Raw genomic sequence first — 7,085 nt, forward strand, 5'->3', positions numbered from 1 at the left:
GAGCCCCTGGGGACATTGTCTTACAAGACAAGTTCCAAACGGTCGCAGTCGTTCTTGTATCTGATTGGTGCCAGAAAATCTTTGTGTTTCTCTGCCCAATCAGAATGAAGTATGCTTTAGAGTCCTTTCGTGTGTTTTAACACGGAGATGTACAAGAAGCTCAGTTACTCGCCTTGTTTGTTTAGGCCGTGCGACGTAGGTATCACAGAAGAACGTATTAAAAAGTTAGCGAGGATCGTACAAAACAATGGTTGCAGGCGTTAATATGTCACTTTAAACGTTAGACGAGATGTAAGCTTAAATCGTTCTAGATTTCTCGTGCAATTTGCTGTGAGTGAAACTTTGCCAATCCCGTGAAGTTATTTCGTCGCACGGGCCACGCAGGTATGTCAAGCAACTGGCGCTTACGCTTGCGTACTTTCTGTACGCGTCAAAATCAAATCTCCTTCGACTAGTTGTTTAGGAAAGGTTCAGGGTTTTTTTTACGATGAGTGTGAATAATCCGAGTGAAAATGTTTCAGACCGTTTTCGAGTATGCTCTTTCGTTTTATCAAAACTAAGAGAAAAAGAAACCTTAAAGGCGAGTTTATGAAAATATTTAAGGAAGTTTTCAATCAAAAAGTTCTACCAGACGATGGTCATCCGCGTGCAATTTTCGACACTTGTCGCTATAGAATTGAAACATCATGGAAACGTAATTGTAACTGGGAGGTGACAGACTTTGTCATGGCAGCAGCTGAAAAGATTACGCTTTTTCCAAACCCCGTCGGTAATTGTCCGAAAACATCTCTCGTTCCCACAATGTTCTCGATAGTAAGTTTTTGTTAAGATTTTAATTCGCTATCTGGAAACATAGCTAACACAGCTAAGCTCTCTCTAAGCGCTTGCTGGAGGTCGTCCACGAACTTAACGTTTTCTGCAATCTTGGCCATATTGTGAAAGACTTTACTACTGTGTAGGGGTTAGATTTTGGCGCGCACAGAAAGCGACGTAAGCATAAGCGCCAATCGCTTGACAGACCTGCTTGGCCCGTGCGACAAAATAACTTCACGGGATTGGCAAAGTTTCCCTCACAGAAAATTATACGAGAAATCTAGAACGATTTAAGCTTACATCTCGTCTAACGTTTAAAGCGACATATTAACGCCTGTCACCATCATGTTTTATACGAACCTCGCAAACTTTAAATACGTTCTCTTGTGATACCTGCGAAAGTATTCAGTATAATTTCTGGTAAGATTTTCGCGGACAATCTGATCGATTTCTCTTACATTGTGTGCTGAGACTGAAACCTTTCACCTCGAGCAAAGCATCGTCGCAAGGCCTAAACAAACAAGGCGAGCAACTGAGCTTCTTGTATATCTCCGTGTTAAAACACATGAAAGGACTCCAAAGCATAGTTCACTCTGATTGGGCAGAAAAACACAAAGATTTTCTGGCGCCAATCAGATGCCAGGACAACTGCGACCGTTTGGAACCAGTCTTGTAAGACAATGTCCCCAGGGGCTCTTCTGCCCTTACTTGAAATCGACTCACAGCCCCTTAGTCTCCGAGGATGGGTAACTTGTAGAGATCTTGCAAAAGAAGGAAGGACACTTTGGCTTTTTGAGGCAATTGACACTCAGGAAGGTAATGAAGATAATGACGGATATTAAAGAGTGTAATAATTTGAACGATTCAATGAATGACGAGTAGTTAATGTCATAAATAACAATAGACTACGTTTGTGTGATGATTCGCTCTGTCAAAAAATAGATGAGTGTTTTTGAAACACACACCTCAGGCCGTTTCGTAAAACAATGCCAGCCAAGTTGCATTGGTGTACAGAGCATATCTTATCGAGAAACTAAAATGTTAATAAAACCATCTCGAATTTAAACCACAAATACTTTAAGTTGCATCAACTTTCCAATATTTGGTGACCTCTCGTAGGTGGATTTCATCTTAAGTTTGTAAACTGTAGACTTCATGTGAGATTCAGTCCTTGTGCGAACTTTAATCTGTTAATCAACACAATACTCCACATGAAAGTACAGTAGTAAGCCCATTTTCAAGAGTTCGACTTAGTCTCAACATTGCCTTCGATGTCAGTTTCCTACGCCGTGCGCTATGATTTTTCTTTAAAACACTTAAAAACATGAAAAGCACACTTACTTAATTAAAGGCAAATGTTTTCATCGGAGAGACCACCAGATATGACTCGTCCTCTTATCATAAGCAAGTTGTTCTCATGAGAGTCTCACGAGAAATTTCATGCCCACTCTTTGGAGAAGTTGTTAGTTGTCAAGCAAACAAAAAAGTTCAACCCTTAAATTTTTCACCAATAATGAATATTGTTACATACCATTGTTTAGGGTCACCATCGTTTAAACCAAACATTTCTTATATATATAAATTACGATCCACTAATTAGGTTTTTCATGAAGAAAACTATTTTAGTGACTGTTTATAATTGATAATAATGGATTTGACCACTGTTATTCCGCTTTAGAAAGTGAGATTAACAGGATTCTGTACCAAAATTACAATCTCTGGGGTTGTAATGAGCCTGGTTTCACGCGAGATTTTATTCCTAAAACTTTGTTGAAATTCTGTAATGCTCCCAAAAAAAACTTAAAAGGCTATCTTAGATTCGAGTACTTATACATTGTCTAGAAAATAACGTCGCATACTCGTATTTAAAAAGCTCTGTCCTTTGGGGATAGCCCCCTGACATACTTCTGTGCGCTTCAAAATGTTCTTGAACTTTTCAACCAGCAGCTTAACATGGTGGCGAAATTCCATTAAGTGTTAGTTGTTGCCTCCTAAACGACGTCCTAAATGGTGACAAAAACGACAACGCAAATAACTACTACAGGAAATCATTTGACTGAAATAAATTGCGATCACTGCGCAAAGACCGATGAAATGAACTTTATAGCTGGTTTGAAGGCTTGGAGACATCCTGTATGTGCGTCAAACTAAGTATACCACAGGAAAGAAATTATGGTGAACTCGCCCCATTGCAAGTTCGCCCCTTACTACCCTTTTTGAGTTGGCTGTCTAACGTAAAACAAGTTCACACCCACCTTTATCAATTCGCCCCCAAATCTTTTGATTTGTTTCCCTACCACAAAACCGTATTTTTATCATGTCCAAGTCGTTGTATTTTTTGCCACCAAGATGATTTTTTCACATGCAAATCCAAGCCGTGTTAAAAACGCACGCCTTGCGTATGAGTAATGCAAACCCGCTGCGTTACTACAGTCTTAATCTAACGAGTCTCACACAGTTTTGTACTGTTTTGTGCAGAAAAATTTAAGAACTAGTTATCTCGCCTTACCTTCGAACTTCTCACTAGCCCAAAAACTTCAACAGCATTACAAATGAGTTTAATGAGTTGGGGCGAACCGGTAAAGTTGGGGACGACCTCATTTTACATTAGGGTGAAAAACCTCACTAAAAGATAAAGGAAACGTTTCTCCCTCAATGATTGATTCCATTTTAATAAGTTCGTACACTTAATTCGCCGATAGCACCGTTAGAAACTGTTACATTGCAACTGCAATGGTTGATCTTCGTTTTATTGCTCTCTTAGAGCCTCATTACAAAAACAGTGGCCTTCTCAGACTCTCAACTATTACGTCCATGTAAATGCACACTTTCTTCAAACGAATGATCTCGTCATAAAATTTTGCGGCGATTGCCCGGCCTTTTGTTTTAGCCAGGAAAGATCCGAGGACAGCAAGTCCTTTTTCCATTTTCTTGATCCTTTTAGATAAACTTCAAATTTTTTTTTTACACATGCCCTGTCCCTAATAAGCGCCCTGTTTCAAAAAAGCACTGCATTTCATATCCTTCTCCTGCATGAACTACTCCAACTTGCTTCAGTGGTCCGCATCAACTGTGCCACGAATAACAATATCATAGGCGCTTTCACTTCACAGTAGGATTCTTGGTAAAGAAGGTTATCAAATGTCACGGTCTCACTTACGAAGTGAGAGACGATAACTGAAGGCAGCGATAACGACCACACAGGAGAACGAAGTTCGTTCGCACGTCATTCTTGTTTTCTGACCAGGTGCTGAGTACTAAAATGCTGATGCAAAGGCGTGAGTAAGCTTTCCTGAACATGTGCACCTCCAATAAGTCGATCGGGCTTTGCAAACGCACAGTTCTCCGGACTTCTTCACGGCCGGTCGCCACAATGAGAGTCACTGAGTCAAATGGCCTATCTACAGGACGCATGACAATTGGCAATATCGAAAAAAATTCTTTCTAGACAATTAGCAAGTTTATCTCCATACCTGAATTGAAGCCGAGCACAATTTCGCAAATCCTCTTTCAAGACTTTTACTTCCCTCCACCGGCCTCATTCCTGGGTCGTGGGAATTACGGGTAGTGGATTGCGGGTGTCAAAGGTTTTTGAACATTGAGTGAGTGGAGTTTTTCCATCTCCCCTATGACTACAAGTTCCTCTGAACAAGGCAAAGTAATGACTACTCTGAGCCAATCCTCTCCAATCGAATGCTTGAAGAGGAGGACTTCATAATAGATTTCCCATATCAAAGTTGAAATTACTTTAAAACAACACTTGTCTTGCCATAGTTTCCAATTCTGCGCGAATTCTCCTTTTCACATCTTGAATACCACGGAGGCATTATGCAGTGAAAAATCGTCGACAGCGAAACCTCTGACGAAGGTTTACTTGAATTTGAACCGGAGCTTTCAACGCTATCAGACATTTGTACTCATTTTTTTGGACTATTACACCAAGAGATACAACTAGGCAACATTACGTCAAAGAGGGTAAACCACACAAAGAAGTTCACCGATCAAGGTTTTAGTTTCATTGATTTGATACCGAAAAAAGAAAAAAGGCATCACACTGGTCACCTACATAGGTAATAAAAGCTGAATAAAGTCGAGCACAAGACAACTTAAAGTTGATTCAGTTATTTTGTGTCCGTTTGAATGTTTGGTACAAAGTGCTAGAAGAAAACGGTGCACGATGAAAGATTCTCGAGTTCTATTTAACCTTGAAAAATAACTTTGAACTGGCTAATACTTACGAGTTTAAGTTCGTGTAAATTAGAGAGTTTTTACTGATACACCGGCTATCTTTTGATTATATTTTTTTCATAATGAAGGTCTAATTACGACCTCCCACTAAAAGATCGCCTATTTATTCCTCAATATATCCCCAAAGATGTTTAGATTTGCATTCTTCCAGGAAATAATTCGGCAAATTAAACTCCTGTTAAGTCTCTTTTGGCTCGTTCCAATTCCAGTTGATGCTCATTATTGCCAAAAAATAATTGACTGATATTTTCCCTGTGTCCGTTATTCAGTCATCTCAGAGGTAATCCCTCCGCCCCGCCCCCTCACCACCTCGAAGTAAGACTCTTCGGTTAAGCGCTTGCATGATCAATTCCGTCTTCATTCCGTCACCGAGAGCGACAATCTTACTATCTAAGTGGCTATTTATCTTGAGCATCCCGTCATGATGCTCGACTAAAGGTGTTCACGAAGTCATACCATCAGTGACGCCGTACTTTCCACAAACTAGAGTGCCTGGTGCATGTTATGGAAATCATTGAGGAACAAAAGTTGGCGTCACATGACGTGCCGCAATTGCCATGAAAAAGTTAAATTATGGTCAAAAAATATCTGAAAAAATTTGCAATTTTGCCAAAGGTAACACTAGAATCAAGAGTACGATACCAAGCCGATGTGAATTTCCAATATCTGAGCGAAACAGTCAAAGCTGCTGTTACTTTAAATGAAAAGGCCCTGTATTATGATAGACGGATCAAAATCAACCAAAAGAGACCAATGAACTGTTAAAAATTTGGAAATCAAACGATATATAACATGGAGCTGACCAATTAAAGGACCGAACTTGTTCAAATAACACGTGACTATGCATGTGCTTGATTTTGTTTGATGACTTACGCCCACGTTTATAAAACGTTTATCTCAGAAGATGACATTATTTATTTCGACAATCTCACTTACCGGCGGATCACGCTCAATGACGGGTAAATTTTCACGATGTCCTCACTTTTACCGTATGCACGATAAAAAAGACGCTAACTTTTTTTTTATTTTGTTTTGTTTTTTTGATGACAGAAAGAAATCTTGGTTTCTAATTTCGCAGACTTAAATCTACGTCGCTTAACCCTTTAACTCCCAGATCAAATTTGTCTTTCTCCTTACTGTCAGCCATACAATTCTTATAATGTTAAAGCAGAGAATTTAATATTGGATCAACTAATTATCCCTAAATTGATATTTTTCTTTATTCTCATCACTCATCTGGTTGGTTTTGCATTGATGTTGTGGGGAGAAATTCTGTCTTGGTCACTCATGGGAGTTAAAGGGTAAATGGTTTTCACCAGGCATGTACGGGGCCGTACATGCCTGGTGAAAACCATTTACCCTTTAACTCCCATGAGTGACCAAGACAGAATTTCTTCGCTGTCATTCCTGTAAGCAACACCTCATGGTTTGAGGAAGAGTCAGCTCAGCATCTATGCACCCTTTCTTCCTCCCATTTCATCCCAACTCTTACCTGGGTAAGTTGTAGACCTTGATCTCCTTTTGGTCCCTTTGAAATATTATAAAATCAAAGTTCAATAGTCTTACTTACAGCGTCAGAAAATAATAGTCGGGGAGGTAAATTCCGCTAAAAAATTCTGAAGATAGATTCTTTAATTGGTTGTGAGACAAGTCCCTATAATCAAAATAACAACAACAAAATATAAGCCACGAACCATAGGATAACGTTCCGCGTAATGAATAAAAGTGTATGACTACATCTTGATATGATGTGACTGGTTAGGGCTATTTTTATATCATGGAATATATCTTAATTGACTAAAATTTAACTTGGCTTTAACCGCACTAAAGCTGTTTATTGATATAAACTTATCCTGGGGCTGAATAATATTGTTTACTTGGTATTTTCTGAAGGAGGTTACATCTACCAATCAAACTAAAAGTAACAATTTCAAAATCACGAGACGGACGATTTTCAATCAACTGGGTGGAGTTGAAATGAAATTTTAAATTTAGGGAAGTGTTAAAAAGAATGTTAAATTAAC

The sequence above is a fragment of the Pocillopora verrucosa genome, chromosome 1 (assembly GCF_036669915.1).
Source record: "Pocillopora verrucosa isolate sample1 chromosome 1, ASM3666991v2, whole genome shotgun sequence".
Lineage (NCBI taxonomy): Eukaryota > Metazoa > Cnidaria > Anthozoa > Scleractinia > Pocilloporidae > Pocillopora > Pocillopora verrucosa.